The sequence below is a fragment of the Macrobrachium nipponense genome, chromosome 25, assembly GCF_015104395.2.
Source record: "Macrobrachium nipponense isolate FS-2020 chromosome 25, ASM1510439v2, whole genome shotgun sequence".
NCBI lineage: Eukaryota > Metazoa > Arthropoda > Malacostraca > Decapoda > Palaemonidae > Macrobrachium > Macrobrachium nipponense.
In genome coordinates this window covers 50,748,369-50,765,868 of record NC_087214.1, presented here as the reverse complement: position 1 = coordinate 50,765,868, position 17,500 = coordinate 50,748,369, and the positions used below count along the sequence as shown (strand labels likewise).

General features: G+C 36.1%; 1 long non-coding RNA gene across 2 annotated transcripts in view; it reads right to left on the bottom strand.

The window, feature by feature from the left end:
- LOC135199425 (uncharacterized) overlaps positions 1-17,500 on the bottom strand; it is a 25,231-nt gene that overhangs the window by 1,288 nt on the left and 6,443 nt on the right. The window contains exons 2-3 of one of the 2 annotated variants that reach the window (XR_010311070.1): positions 7,692-12,040; positions 1-1,539 (exon numbers count right to left, since the gene is read on the bottom strand). The exon at positions 1-1,539 is cut by the window's left edge and continues 1,288 nt beyond it. This is a non-coding gene — a long non-coding RNA (uncharacterized LOC135199425). Of the gene's footprint in view, positions 1,540-7,691; positions 12,041-17,500 lie in introns of those variants that run through there. The other variant, XR_010311071.1, reaches the window with a different exon arrangement.

Sequence of the window (17,500 nt, the reverse complement as noted above, 5' to 3'; positions counted from 1 at the left end):
CCCAGCAACTACAGTAGGAACCTCTTGTGATGTAGGAACAGCTGTTTGGACAATCAACAGATCTGCATCTCCTTGGGCATTATGAACTTCGACTCCATATGCCTGTAGTTTCTCAGTTAGGAGGTTGATGAATTACTGCTTGTTTACCCAATTTCATATGAACTCTGTCTTCTTCACTTTAAGAACCATCCCCCCAGTCCAAGTCACCTTTCTTCCAGGTCAGCAATTCCTTCTTCTGCGTGCTTGAGTTTTGGTTGATAGCGTGTTGCTGTATCCGTCAAATTCAACCGTTGTAGAAGAGCCATACTTGTCCATAATGTAGTCAGAGTAGTTATGAGCAACAGTATTATATGTTTTGCCAATGTCCCAAAGTATTCTATGTAGCAAGGCACCTCCATCTAGAACAAATGCATAGTCCTTGGGACCATCCATGGCAGTCGCTAAATTCCACATCCGTTTAGCCAACTGTGGCTTGTTTGCAGATAGAATAGAATTACATTTGTTGATTCAAACAGTGCGGCTGGATATCCACAAAGTTCATACTCTAGAGCCTCAGGTAGTTGTTCAGCTTGTGTTCCTGCAGTCACCAACGTTTGAAAGAGTAACTGAGGATCTATTTTAATGGTTTCCTCATTTCTTAGTTTGAGAGTCGATTTTGAATCCATGAGAACTGCCTGAGATTTCTTCTTGAAGGAAAATCCAATAACCTTTTCTCCTTTCATCTTCTTAAGAATATTATGACCTATTTCTTTTGCATTGTCAACATTTACGGATGTATTGGCTGTAACACCATTAACTATGTTAACCAGAGCTTCACTTCCAAAGAATGGGCTCTTCAGTTCTAGTAGGCTCAGAATCTCCAACGAGTTAGACACATCCCTTTTGAGACGCGCGTGTTGTAGGTCTTTGTGTTGCTCACTGGTTTCATAATTCACTTTTGTCAGCTGCTGCATTGCACAACTGACTTCAGATGTAACATGATTTGACATCACCCACACTAGGCGCTGAACCTCACTCAATCCTCATCCTTGGGTGAGGACACCTGTAGTTTTCATGCTATGCATCAATGTTTGTTCGATTACGAGATCAGGTTGTGTCCAGCCCAGAATTCATCAGACCTGCGGACAACATGGAGGCCATCTTCAATGAAACGCTTATGGATTTCTGGGTGATTCTTCATCAAACAATCCATTTTCTGCAGGTAAACAATCAAGGATTTGACATATAGGTTGTGTCCAGCAGAAGCGAGAAATGGCATAATTTTCCTCACTGTATCAAGGTGAAGCAACCAATTTCCTCTTCTTTCAGATCGTAATAGATCCCGGACAAGATCCACCATCTCCATATATTGTAGCCACAGCTGTGCAGTTCGGTCACCCTTCAGTTCTAAGTTTTACTCTTGTAGGCATTCAGCTATGAATTTTAGACACTTGGACTCCTCCAGCTCCACTGCAGCTCTTGATACAGAACTGTCATACTACTTCATTGTCTCCATCAGTAGTACATCTGGCATTTCAGGACTATCACCAGAACACCTATCTGTAATTTCACTGTTCGTTAGTGCTTAGAAATATACAGTTGCAATAAACAGCAGAAATACATGAAAAACATCATTTTGGGGTACGAGAGCCCTAAATTAGATTGGCAGTTTTAGGGGGAATCTGGATTTATGAAAAAGACAAAAGCATAGTTATGCTGGGTAGTCTGAATGCAAAAGTAGGCGATAAACTTAAAGAAAGATATTGTGTGGTTGATTTGAAAGAAGCTTATTTGATATTCTTAGAAAATCGTGAGGGTAAGTGTTTATTCGGTTATGATCTGGTAGAGTTGATGAGATGTAATGATGAAGGAGAGTAGCTGGGGATATATCTGATCATTATCTGACTGAAGCCGAGGGAAAATGCAATGTAGCTTTGTTTTAAAAGAAAAATCAGGAATGGGGCTAAAATGCAAACATGACAGATGAGTATCATAAGAGAAATATAGGTATATTATGTAAGGTGTAATTTGTGTGGAAAAGAGTTTAGAGATAAAGACACCAGTGAGGAGCGAACTTATATTAGAATCAGGTCAATAAGTCAACAGGGATGTTTGTCGGTATATACACTGAGCATCATTCACTTTTTGCCTCTCTGTGATACTGGCGGCCCGAAAGGTAGTCAGGAAAATTATCGTAAACTTCTGATTGGTATCAAATTTTGGAGATTGACTGGCTTTTACAACTTCCCTTAAGAAGATCTAGTTCATTTGTATTTTATGTTATTTTCAGAGCGAATCTCTCTCTCTCTCTCTCTCTTCTCTCTCTCTCTCTCTCAGCTAGAAGGAAAACATCCCCTATTTTAGTATATATATATATATATATATATATATATATATATATATATATATATATATTATATATATATATAAAGGCAAGGCCGCTGCCAGCTAAGCCACAAAAGTCATAAAAGAAGTTTGAACCTAAGTAGCAGTGATTCAATTGACAGCGTTTTATTCGAGTAATCCTTCTGAGTGAATATGACACAAATAATCCATCACGGGTGGAGCAGAAATAAATTCCTTCCATCAGGATCGAACCCAAGTCTTTGAATTGAAAGGATAGATAGACGCTGGCTGATGTGAGTCAGAAATTGATTTCTGTTCCACCTGTTATTGCGTCTATTATATTTCTTTCATATCACTCAGAAAGGATCATGGAATGCTGGTAAGTATGCGAGGCAGTTAGCCTTCCCAGATTAAGCCTCAGGCACAGCGGTACTTAGCTTCCAACTTCTTTTATGACTTTATGATTTGTGTGGCTTAGTTGGCAGTGGTCTTCCTTTCCAATTGAAAGACTTAGGGTCGAGATATATACTATATATATATTATATAATATATATATCTATATATATATATATATATATATATATATATATATAATATATATATATATATATATATATATATATATATATATATATATATATATATATATATATATATATATATACCAGGTGTTTCGAAATTAGAGGGCCCCCCCCTCCACAGAACAAATGGAAAGTTATGAAGTTTTCTGCTATAGCCTATCTCCAATTACATTATCTTAAGTTCCTATTAAGCTATTTTTCATTTTACATTTTAGATACAGCCATGGCTAACGACTCTGATGAAATCAGATGGATTGACCGAATCCGAGCTATAACCTTCAGAGAGGCCAGGGATGCTGGTGCATCCTTCATTTCACGTTCCTGGATAGCTAAATACATTAAAAGAGATGAATCCTTTGTTAAAAGAAACTGGAACAAAAATCCATATGACTGTCATTGCGAAAAAGAGTGAGAATCTTGGAAGGCCTGAAGTCCTTTCTCAGGAGTCAAAAGGCATCATAGCTGAGGCAGTGGGTAGACCAAGAAAGTCTTTATGTAAAATGGTGCTTGAATTAGAAAGAAAAAGGGGAAAGAAGAGAAGTTATAGTGTTGTATATCGTGAGTGGAAAAAATCTGGTATCAAGCCATTTCATGTTATCAGCAAGCCCAACATCACTTGGTAACAGAGAGAAGACTGTGCACGGTTTTGTGGTTCATTTCTTAAAGATTGGGATGAAGCTGACTTTCTCCATGTTGCCGCATCAGATGAATTCTTCATTTAAGCAGTCAGAGAGCCAAATCATAAAAATGACATCATTTGGGCTGCAAAATTGGATGATATCAGCGATGACGTGCGCATTCGCCAAGTTGTGAAATTTCCTGAATGTTTGGGAATTTTTCTCTGTTTCACAGCCAAATGATTGGTTAATGTGGATTATCAAGAAAAAGGACAGTCATGGAATGGTGAATACTTCAGAGAAACTGTGCTTACTGGTGGAGTATTTCCTTTCCTCGATGATCCTGAAAATGTGTTATCTGTTGAAGAAGTCACATTTTTGCATGATAAGGCACCATGTTTCAAGGCTCTTCAGACACAGGAGTTGCTTTAAAACAGTGGTATCGATTTCTTCTCATCAACTGAATTTCCAGGTAGCTCCCCTGACCTTAGGGTAGGCTCCTCTTTGGAGGGGTGCCGAACGTCCTACCCTACTTTGTATGGGGGTCGATCGTAAAAATATTTGCCAAAAATACACTAATCAAGACAGGCTAATGAAATTATCAGGCATTATTAGCACTATAATAACGCATATTCACTGTGATTTTTATCATCCTACAGGGAAAATATATGATTTTATGAAAAAAAAAATGTGAAATTCGGTGCCCGTTGTACAAAGGGATAAATTTGGTGATCGGTAAAAAACTACTCTCTTGAATAGAAATTTGGTCTGTAGACATATTGGTATATCCACCTGGAACATGCACTTAAAGTATTATCAAAATAGAACAGTAAATAAGCACGTATTAACAAAAAAAAGAGCAACAACTTCAGCGAAAGCCACGCAGATAAATGAGATAATAGCTAGGAAGAAATATTCAGAAAAATTCAAACCTCGATTTAGGGACAAAACCTTTTGAGAGTTTGTAGTTATTATGTCACTTGATAGCCTAAAACTTCTAAAAATTATATTATTTAGGACAATCAAAGAAATACCCAACCCCCCTTCCCAAAAAAACCAAACCAGAGAAAAAGCGAAAAAGCGATTTTTTCTTGGGACAAGAAACTTGAAAAATTAGTTTAGATACCCCTGATAACCCTAAAGCTGTTTTCTGTGATGAAACTAATCTTAGAAAACGTAGAAAACGACATAGACCAATTTTTGAGAGATAAACTATAAAATTTGCGATTTGCATATATATCGGCGATGCTTTAGCTGAAGTTGTTGCTCTTTTTTTTGTTATTACGTGCTTATTTACTGTTCGAATATTTTGATAATACATTATGTGCATGTTCCAGGTGCATATACCAACATTCTGTCAGACCGAATTTCTATTCAAGACTGTAGTTTCCTCACCGACCACCAGTGTCCCTTGTACAAGAGACACTGAATTTCACATTTTTTTTCATGAAATCATTTATTATCCCTGTAGGACGATAAAACTAACAGAGAATATGCGTTATTATAGTGCTAATAATGCCTGATAATTTCATTAGCCTGTCTTGATTAGTGTATTTTTGGCAAATATTTTTTAAGATCGGCACCCCTCCAAAGTGGAGCCTATCCTAATAATGTGTGTGAAAACATTGGTAGTATCTTGAGGGATCGTGTTGAAGTGCGCACAGTGAACTATGATGGTATACCAAGCCTCAACGACCCGCGAAGAGAGGTGACCGAAGTGCTCAGGGAAATGGAGTTTGAGTCTCAGCTTTTTTGCAATTTGCTGAAGTCATACCCCTCAAGAATGCAGGCTGTGGTACAGGCAGATGGAGGCCACACAAAATATCAAATACTCAGAGAGAAACTTAAATAAATACCTGTTCTGAATTACTTTTGTTTTTGTCCATATCAGTTTTAGTTTTTGCTGTAGAGTTAGGGGCTCTAATTTCGAAACACCATGTATGTATATATATATATATATATATATATATATATATATATATATATATATATATATATATATATATATATATATATATACAGGGTGGGCCAAAAGTAGCCTCACAGTTACTTCATGAACTGTTTCTCATTCAAAGTACTCTTCAATAGAAAATTAATACTGTGCCATTAATACATGCTACTTATTTTTATCCTTTTCATGTCACTCATTCTTAAATATGCCACTTATTCATGTCTGAAAAATTTTATGCGTTTAATAAATTATTTTTTATTCTGTTTTAACTGTGAGGCTACTTTTGGCCCACCCTGTATATATATATATTCGCGTAATCTGATCAGACTTCCATTTCTTATATTTTAAGACAAACTGACTAGAATTTTGGTGTTGTATTAAAAAATAGATAAGCCAAGAAAGATTAGCTTTACTCGACCATGGTGCGTATATGTTTAAATACACAGACACAGACACACACACATATATATATTGTGTGTGTGTGTCTGTATATATATATATATATATATATATATATATATATATATATATTTATATATATATATATATATATCTATATACTATATATATATATCTATATCTATATATATAATATATATATATATATATATAATATATATATATATATATATATATATGTGTGTGTGTGTGTGTGTGTGTGTGTGTGTCTGTGTGTGTATTTAAAAATATACGCACCATGGTCGAGAAAAGTTAATCTTTCTTGGCTTATCCAGTTTTTAATACAACACCAAAATTCTAGTCAGTTTGTCTTAAAATATAAGAAATGGAAGTCTAATCAGATTACGCGAATATGAGAGAGAGAGAGAGAGAGAGAGAGAGAGAGAGAGAGAGAGAGAGAGAGAGATTTAGTGGCCCACTCGTGTCTTGAATAGAATGACAAATTTCCAGAACTTCTGCAAAAGGAGCTGAGATATCCCACTTAATCTCGCAGTTGCGAATTTGGCCTTCCTGAGTAGTGGGGAATGCAAGGCGAAACTTTTTAGGATTAGTAGGACATACTAAGCACCTCTCTCTCTCTCTCTCTCTACCTCTCTCTCGTCTCTCACTTCGCTCTCTCAAACAGGCGTCTCTCTCTCTCTCTCTCTCTCTCTCTCTCTCTCTCTCTCTCCCGCTTAACACGAAGGCGCCATTAAGGTGTATCGTTAATTCTTTTCCTAGACCTCAGAAATATAGATTGCTGCAGGTATAGTTTTGCTTTTCGATTTTTCTCTGTCAACGTTTTTTTTTAATACCTCTGTCGTTGTTTATCCTGTTTCCATGGCTGTTGAAATGTCAGAATCAGAGCTAATCATCAAACGATCAGGACATTCCTCGTTTCTGTTTATGCAAAGACTTTTTTTGAAGCATGTAAATAAAAGAGTTTATGAGAACTTGTATTACCCCAGGTATGTTGCCGATACTAGGAAGGATTTCATGTTCAAAGTATAACAAAAGCAAGGTTGTTTGCCGAAATTTTAACTAGTATTTGTTATTCTCACTCAACAGTTTATAAGAATTAAAAAACCAAATGAACTGATTTGCTGATATTTTTGTAGGGCTGTAAAGATTGGTCAGCGAAAAGCGATGTATGTTTTTATTTGTAACAGCTACTCGATAATAAGAAGTTTGTCATCCCCAAAAGTTTTCGAGAAGTGATTAGCGTCCAGTGATTTTCGTGTGATTTCCCACTTTTGCTGTAATTTTCAGAATAATACGGAGCGCTTCTTGTCTCAAAAGGGTGACTGGATACAAAACTCTAGGTCAGTGTCACTTCACTTTTCTGTGAGTACTATTTCACCAATTACTCCCCTTAGGTAATGATGTAATACCTTTCAAGCGATCCCTAATTAAACTAATGCCGTAAAGGCTAATATATACATATATATATATATATATATATATATATATTATATATATATATATATATATATAATATATATATATATATAATATATACATACAGAATCTACTGGTCATTTCTACCAGTTGCATATGTAACTGCAATAGCCTCAATGCCCTCTTAACGTATCGTATTCTTTGCGCTTTTTTGTTACTACCTAAGATCCAAGTGCAAGACATATGAAAAAATTATAATGTCTGGTGACGAGACCTTGTTCTGATAATGTTCACGGGTTCGTTTCCCGCTACCGGACATCATAATTTCTTCATATATCTTGCACGTTAGTATTAAAACAAGAGCACCTGGCGTATTATTACCTCTGTTGGAAAAGTATCCATATCCCAACTTTCTCTTTAAACAGGGAGAAGCCTCTTAGGAAAACGAATCAATCCTAAATCACTCCTCTGGCTCCTATGAATGTCGTTGGGCACTCGGCGTTTTTGGACAGAGAATAATGGCGGATGTTCGCTTGATGGAGAAAAACTGTTCTCATTCACTTTCCGCGCTGATTGATGTTATGAAGAGTAGGTAAGGCTTCCTCTTCTTCTTCTTCTTCTTCATAATTCCTGAGAGTATCCCAGCGTTCGGGGAATGTCCTTTTGATTTGTTAAATCCACCTCATTTTCTTTATCTTATTATTCCATTTATATTTTAGGAACTGTGAAGAAGAAATAGTTTTGGAAATAAGCGATAAAAGGAAGGAAGATAGTAACAGTTTAAAAAAATGAGGATGATATAGAAATGATTTCTCATTTCCTTTATTGTTTTGTTTCAATATTCCTTCTCGGATTTTGTATCCTGTTATTAGGGATACTTCTCAGTGCTTGCTTTTAGCTCCGCCTACCGGTAAACCATAATCCTCTGAATAGACCAAATCTGTAGGATACTGAAATCATCCTAATGCGGAAGTCAGAAGCTGTTAGGATTATGGCCGAATTTTGATGGTAAGGGGACCAAATAAAAAAGGACTCCGTTCTCGCGCACTTTTTCCCAAGAGATCTTTTCTTTCACCCTATACAGCAATTTCAACCACTCGGCCTTTTTCTAATCCATTTCTCAGATGCCAGTGGGCTACGGAATTCTATATATAATGGGTATCAAATAAAAATTTATATATTTCAGTAATCTTTAAATTTTCTCAGTTTAATGCTTGCCATCTCTTTGCTAGCTATTACCATCTACCAAAATGGTGTTTTTTATTTGATTATTTTGTCAGTCTTGGATTTCGTCTGAAGGACGTTAATGAATTAACATTATCTTTGGCTGTGTCCATTTTCTGAATGATTGTGAGGTGCCCACTTATGAAGGTACGTCACCTGCAGTTAAGAAGTTAATTTAGAAATTTTGATATTCATAGTAATTGTATGGAAGCCATTTTTGGGTTTTGAGTTGTGGGTAAAAGAACGATTTGTTTTGCTGACGAATCATTTTAAAATGGTTCTTTTTACTGAAATGCGAATTGTTTATCGGAGTGGAAATGTAGTTTCCTTCTCGCTTTGTAAATAATTCTCTCTCTCTCTCTCTCTCTCTCTCTCTCTCTCTCTCTCTCTCTCTCTCTCTCTCTCTCTCTCTCTCTCTCTCTCTCTCTCTCTCTGTGTTAATGCTAGCTTTCTTTATAAATTGAGGATATGACAATTGATTTTCCATCTGAAAAACACATTCGTCATTTCATGGAAGATGACGAGGCTTGAAATTCCCTCAGTAATTCTGTCTTGTGGAGATAAAAACAATTAATTTTTAGAGGCTTTATCCAAAATTCATTAGGTTTTTGAAATATGAGGAAGAGAATTGAAACTTTCAGCTCTCATCGGAGAACTTAATAAATGAATATATAGTTTGCTTTACTAATATTAAATAACAGAAAATATCTACAATAAATAATCTTTTTCCGAATTTACAATCTTGCAAGTGGCCATTCTATACCTCATGGCTGATAACTGACACTTAAAATCTCTCGGTTAAAATAAATAACTGACAAGAGTAACAATGCTATACTTAACAGTGAGCCGGAAATAACCAAATGAATGGGTCACCACCACTTGACTTAGAATAGTTGTTTCATACCCCAAATACACTGGAAAGATTTCCGTTACTGAATTGACTGGTACCGAATTGTCCGGTGCCAAATAGTCCGGTACCTAATTGTCCAGACGCCCTTGTGACTATCCAGAGTAAATTATCTGGAACATTTCCCATTCGGCTGAAGTAACAGAAGACGCGTTGAAATATGTTCGTGCAGTTGAGGCTGCTTATCCCTGTAGTGTCCCAGAGATCACTGATGCTGACCCTGACAGGGAGGATTGTTTTTGGGGTCACTACTAATCACCTGTGGTACAACCATTTATAAAATCATTTAAGCGATTTTAATGACCAAAAAATCAAATGTTAAAGATTGCTTCTGTAAATAATCATACAGAATATTCTATAGATAGATATTAAGAAAACACTGGGTTCTGAGATGTTTGCAAAAGCTATCATACATCAACAGAAATTAGCGAAGCTCTGTTACTTCTCTGACAGCATCAGGCCCACATTACAGAAGTAAAGGGCTTTAGTTTTTAACAATTATAACATATTCTCGGCGACAAAACTTTGAGGTCAATAGTACTATACAGCAGTCTTGCATCGTTGTGATTGTACCCTCTCCATGAATAGTAAGTGTTCTCAAAGCTGCTGCTGAATAGAAAATAAAAATAGTTTTTTAACTGGGCAAACAAAAACAAAATGTAGTATGCATCAATCGTCGGAGAATAATTAGGACTGCATTCACAAGCTCAACATAGTCTTGTTCAGGCATAAAGGTAATTATTCCAAGTTATTTTAAGGTTTCAAATCATTCCATCGAATAAATAATTTTCTTATGCATGAATCCATCACATAACCCAGCTCATTAATTTCGACTTAGAATAGCTTTTATTGCAAAGGGAGTCACAGGTTTTATTATTTATAAAACTAAAAATTTCATATTTGCCATATAAGTAATGACTGGTTTTCCTTGTTTGCTTTTCCGAGGTTCTGCGTGACGGGGGAAATATTATGAGAATAACTTGGGTCACAGAATTGTGATGTTCAATGCGACCTGGAATTTAAGCAAACAGATTTTGTTTTAGCGATTCCAATAATTAGATGCGTATTTTATTCCAGTATTCGCTGTACTGATAATGATCTATCTTTTTGTTTTTGCTGCATTGGCTGTAGTATGTCAGGTCTGTTGGGACACTAGGTAACCGGACAGAAACCCTGGAAATCGATATAAATCTTTGTGTCAATAAAGAACATCAAAGAAGCAACATTGACATGTAGGAACATTTCATGAGGAGTTGAATAACGCTAAGTAGAACTAGTTGACACTCAACCCAAGATAGTGAAGTTGAACGAAGAGCAAGAAGAGGTAGGTGAGACCTTGAGAAAACAAGGCTAATAATGCTGGCAATACCATGCAATCAGAAACCAGTGAAATGTCAATGGGGGAAAAGAAAGAGGAAAATACCTTTCAGAATGAAGGAAGGATCACTGATGACATCCGTTGATAGATAACGGAGAGCCAAACATTTTTGTGAGGTCATAAGACATATAAAGAAGGATCATTTGACTGACATAGCAGTAGATGAAGTGGGCATGGATGTATCAGCGAATGAAGTCATGGTTTTTGAAGTGGGATATATAGGTAATGAAGAAACTTGAGAGAAGGATTTTATCTGAAACAGAAATAGGTAGCCACTACTGAATAAGGAAACAAAGCATAATAACGGAACTGGTGTTGTTAAGAATTTCAGGATTTTATCCCGAAACCGAAACAAATTATTTATATTCAACAGCTCTTGGTAAATCAGTTGCTAGCAAGAGACAAAAATTTAAGACAAGACACAGAACTCTGGCAATGAGATAGTACACTAAGAGATGAATAACGAAACAAGATACAACTTAAACAATTGATATATTGTAACAAAAACTTAATTATACAAACAGAAGATGTCCCCAAATGAGACTGCTCCAGGAACTAGAAATTCATATACACCTGCAAGACTCATGCACCCACTACCTTCATTCCCCTGGCTAACTTGCATAAAGTAGTATTGGGCAGAAAAAGTGGAATGTAGAAATTCGCACTCGACCAATGACGATGGTATCCATTTCATCGATAGTCGAAGGCACTAGATAGGAAAATATTTTTTACACTAACATATATGAGTATCAGATACAATAACTGAAATAATGAATGTTTGTAATGAAGCCTTCATCGTGGCGTGTAGATACTTGTAAGATGTGGGAAACATCAGACATTTTAAACAGTTAAATAATGCTGTCCATAGGGGGTTTACGTAACACTAGGGGAGGGGAGGAGAGGGGTTGGACGATCCGACGAGCATTCCGCAGAATGGCGTCAAGATGAATAAATTGTCAAGGGCGGAGAGTCAGATGAAGTGTCCTCATCCTTCTCCGGCCTCAGAGGCCTCCAGGAGAACCCAGCACGAGCACTCACAGGTAGGCAAATTGATCAACCCACACCGCTGCCCGCTAAGGGGGCGTACTAAGTAAGGCAGACCCCACCGCTGATATGGGCTCAGGACACTGTCGAATCGACGAGCTCCGACTTCTGGGGCAGCTTCACCCGGAAAGGAGGCCGAGTCAGGAGCAGGTGCTGCAGAGGTCGCTGATGTTATGCCTGAAACAACGAATTACATCTGATACATGGAGAACAATATCCGAAGCAAGGCATTAGTATACCTGGAACAAAGAATTATATCGAAAACATGAAGTTATTCTATATGAAACGAGGAATGACACCTGAAATGTGTTTTACTTAAGGAATGTGGATTTACATCAGAAATGCTGAATTATATTTGGAATGAAGGATTACATCGGAGACGAGGATTTACATCTGAAATTACAACTTACATCTGAAACAAGGAATTACACATGTAAAAAGGAATTACATCAGAAACGAGGAATTAGTAATGAAATGAGAAATTACATCTGAAATGAGGGATTATATCTGAAACAATGAACTGCATCTGAAACGAGAAATTACATCAGAAATAAGGAATTACATTTGATACAAGGAATTATTTCTGAAACAAAGATTAAACCTGAAACAAAAAAATGCATCTGAAGCGAAGAACTATATGGAGAACTAAGAATTACATCTGCAATGAGCTATTACATTTGCAACGAAGAATTATACTGGAAAAAGGGCATTATATCTTAAATGAGGAATTACATTAGAAATTCATCTGTAATGAAATGATTGTATCTGAAACAATGATTATAGCTGAAACAGTATTATATCTGAAACAAAAAATTACATTATCTAAAGCAATTACATCTGAAACGATTAATTATATAGGAAAAATGCATAATTGTTATCTGAATAATGATTGGTTTAAGTGTATCTTTTTCCCCCCTGTCCTAGAATATGCAAACAGACCGCTGGAAAAGATTCTGAAATTCCATGCGAACTGGAACAAGCGAAAATCAGCTTTTTATTTGCCGTTTCCAGATAATCAGATACTGATTTTGGAACGACCTTGCTCCATTTGATTTTTGGTGAATACAACGAGTGAATAATCGAGTGTCCGTCACTCCCCCCTCTTACCGAACCTGTCCCTTTCTGTTTTGAATTATGACTCGAGCAATATTTTCGGCAGGTATGAATTACGGAATGGGTGCAGTAACATATGGCTCTCTCTCTCTCTCTCTCTCTCTCTCTCTCTCTCTCTCTCAGTGATCCTCAAAGAACAAAATAACCACTCTACGTTCACGACAGAAACAGAACATAAATATAAAGATCCTTACAAAGGTTCAGCACTTAATCAGTTTTGTAACGGTTAGAGGCGCTACCTTATGGAGCATGTTGGTTATCACAGCGAGAGAGAGAGAGAGAGAGAGAGAGAGAGAGAGAGAGAAAACAGATGACTGATGGCAGTATGATCTCAGATTCTGGGCATATTATTTTTTAGATGAAAGGAAACAGTTGAACTGAGGTCACTAAAACGTTGTTCGCATTTTTCCTGTCAATTTATTTTATGACAACCGGAATAATACATAACAGAAATGAAAAGGGTTGTAGCGTTCATCATTACAAGGGTCTGGATGAAAAGCTCCTGACGCTTCTCAGTTTATGAAACGACTTTGAAGCTTTGGCGAATCTGCCTCGACTCAAGTGGGTTGGTTTTCCAACTGTAGAATCAGCTCTAATTAGTTGTTAATGGACTTTATATAACAAATACCCCACTCCCTCCCCCCCCCCCGCCCCCCCCCACACCCAAAATGTTCACCGTCTCCTAGTAAAGCTTGTGAATGCGAGTGAGGTGTCGTATCTCCGTGAGCCTAACAACATCCTTTATATCATAATAAATCGGATCATTTGAAGATTAGCGAACCCACTATTTTTCCAAGACAATGTTATACCACTTTGATTTATATATATATATATATATATATATATATAGTATATATATATATATATATATGTATATGTGTATATATATATATATATATATATATATATATATATGATGTATATATATATATATATATATATATATATATATAATATATTATTATATATATATATATGTGTGTGTGTATGTATGTATGTATGTATGTATGTATGTATATTGTACATATATTATATATTTGTGTTTATATATATATATATATATATATATATATATATATATCTATATATATATATATATATATATATAAATCAAAGTGGTATAACATTGTCTTGAAAAATAGTGGGTTCGCTAATCTTGGCATGATCCAAATTCCTTTAATATGTTTGTGAGGGCAAATCACAGGTCCTTCGACAAACAACCATATCAGGTTTAATAAAAGGCCCGGTCATTCTATGTAAGATCATGTTGAAAAGAAAACTTTTAGTTATAATATATTCATAACAAAACTTCGGCGAGTAACACTTTATGTGATTAGCGAACCTGTTTTCCAATAACAACTGGAAGTTCTAGCAACTTCTAGCATAAACACATATCCCGACATTTCCTTTCACTTCACAGATGAGATTTACTCCCAAATGTCACCTGTTGAGTGTGACAAATTGTAGTTACCGTCTCGCATAAAAGAACAGAAACTTCCTTACGTTGACTACATTGTTCGCGATGGAATTAATGGCATCAACTATCATATTTTCACATTAGCTTAAGCTTCACATAAATCGTGCCCAGAGATCATATTGTCAGTAAATGACTTCTGGTGACTTCGTTATGATTCTTGCGAGCGAATTTGGTCATTTTCATGATGCGTCTTCAAGCGAATTCGGCTCGTGTGTCAATAAGGGTCGAGAGAAACGGTGATTGCACCATTTCACTCATTCGTTACGGCATTCAGTACGGGTTGAATATAATATATATATATATATATATATATATATATATATATATATATATATATATGTGTGTGTGTGTGTGTGTGTGTGTGTGTGTGTGTGTGTGTGTGAAAGATAAGTCCCATCATAGTACAAGAAAAGTGGTCTGTATACGGCCAGTGTTTATATCATCACTTATTATAAAATGAATGGTTTTCCATAATAGTAAAGAAAATAAAATTTACACCTCACCAGTGATACTTGAAGGTCTTTGAAATATGCATAAAAACGTCACCTCGGAAACTTAGTATTTTGAGTGTGTTTTATAATATGTAGAACTGTGAGAGTCTCAGAGACATAAGGATGAGAAATATGTAATATTTAGAGGAATTTCGCCTCTTAGGGTCCCCTCCCACGTGCTCCTCTTCTCCCTCTGTTCGGTGGGTGGGTTCAAGGAATGCCAACAGTAATAGCTCTCTGGTCATTCCTATTTTATCACTGTTATCATTTGGGGTATGAAATTAACTTCATACTTACTATATATAACTAAAAATTACTATCTGTATAATTCATGCGATTTTCATCGTCGATATTGGTTTGTTTGTGTAAAGGAACTTGACCAAAGGTTGGTACTACCCATCCACTCGCCTGTGTAATGTCATGTAAACAGTAGTAGCATTCATTAGAGAAATTATTAATTCTAATATACTGATGTCAGTATTAAATTGCATTTGCGCTTATTTTTTAAAAACTATAATTCTATCATATGAAACATTCAATACTGAAACAGCAACTTTGCCGCCAAACAATAACTTAATGTGAAAATTGGTACCACTTGCCTCCCAACTCAACCCCAGCCAACAACCCTACGTTTCTCAGACTTGTCGGGTAGTCATCAGGTGCTTTTGTCTGCTTAGAGTTTTCGCTAAAAGTTGGCTAGACATTATAGACAGCGTAGGAGGATAGAGGGGAGGCCCAAGTGAGTGCTATAAAATAAATAAATAAATAAAAGTGCTTTTCAAGGAAATGGGCTCCAGTGTCGTGAAATATAAACCTAGAAAGTCTTTTAGCAAATCACCGCTAATTTGACGCTCGAAAACTTTTGCCAATGGCGGCGTAAGTGTTTATTTATTTCTTGTATTTTTACTCTTATTTTTGTTTCTTAATATGTTTTTGTTTCTTATGATTTTTTTCGGGATCGTGTAGTTTGTTGAGGGTTTGTGGCAAGTTCCAAAATATTAGTTAACAATTTCGTGCTCATTATGCGTTCCTGTTAATAACTTTATTTGTGATTTGATTGTGTCCCTCGGCGCTTATTAATTAACTCGTGTCACATTTGGTTGTTCTGTGTATTTCAGCTTTCCTTTTGGTCGGTGTTTCCTCCTTTGCATTTGGAGGAAGGGTTGCAACCTCTCCTTTCTGTTCAGTTAAGTTTCCTTTAATTTTAAATGAAAGACAGTAGCTTTAGGCTAAGTGCCACCTAAAGTTTTTTTTTTTTTCCTCGAGTTGGGAATTTAAATCATTTAGGGGATTATCTAGCATTATTTTCTTTTTATTATACAGTTAAGAGTTTCCCTTGGAAAAGAAATATCTGTCGAAACACCGCTAATAATAATCTGTTAAAAATTGGCCCTTATTGTTGTGGGTCTCCAGGTTTCATTGGTTACCATCGTTTAGGAACTTTGATGAGCTTCCATATATTACCGTAATGCAGTTTCCAGCATTTAAGCATCGCAACCTTACATGCTTTCTTATAATGGCCAATTCCGTTGATGTTATAAGTAAATTCTATTGATGTCAGCAATAAGATCCTCGGGTACAAAAATGACGAGAACACCGATCTGGTGGTTCAGCCTCCCAGACCAGTTGAGTTTCAAGATAGTTGGGATAATAATCATATATTGCTGTTAGCGATAATATTGAATATGCAAGTCAATATTCATCTTACAGAGGATTAATTCGAAGCGTCAACAGGTGTTAAGGAAATATTGATGATTTTAAGGGACAATATAGTGTTGTAAGACCTAATAGATGATCAAGATGAAAGCAATAAATTCGACGCTATGTTTGTTGGGCCATAGTGTCTTCCGGGTTACGTGATGTAGATTTAGAGGGGAGAGACTGGACAACGTCTAACAGCCAAACCAGTCTGTGACGTGCACTGCCTGGCGCCATCGCTTTGCAATGATTCTTATGTAAACAATGGCGCAACCCATACAATCTAAGGGGAAAACCTGTACTCTTTAAAACGTGATTTCTCGGATGTCCGTCAAGACAGTCAAATGATTTATACACCATTACTATATACAATATGTACTTTATGCAGAAATAGAAAAAATATTTAATTTTATTGGTATTTCGTATACAGCGAAGCCATGAAGTTTTGGAGATATGGCAGCTACATTACGGTTATTTTCTTAGCAGTCTTTAAAGATTGGTAAATGTTCTTTGCAGCATTTACCCAGGACAGTGTGTACTATATGTAGAAATAATATTAATTCTGTCTGCTGTAGTTTGTATACACTTGAGTAATATAGTTGATCAATTTGTCGACGTTATGTGCGTTTCTTTCCACCATAAATTTACAGTCCTATTTTACTCTCTAGAGGCAGAACTAATGATCGTTCTTTATTCATGGGTCAAACTGATGCAATATAATTTGACAACAGTATGGTAAAATAATTGTCATCTCCAACGCTGTCATCCCATGTAAGCTTCAGCCATTGGCATCATATCATTAAATATTAATGATAGCCTGGGTTCAATAGCCTGTCGGCCAATATTCACTAGTATGTA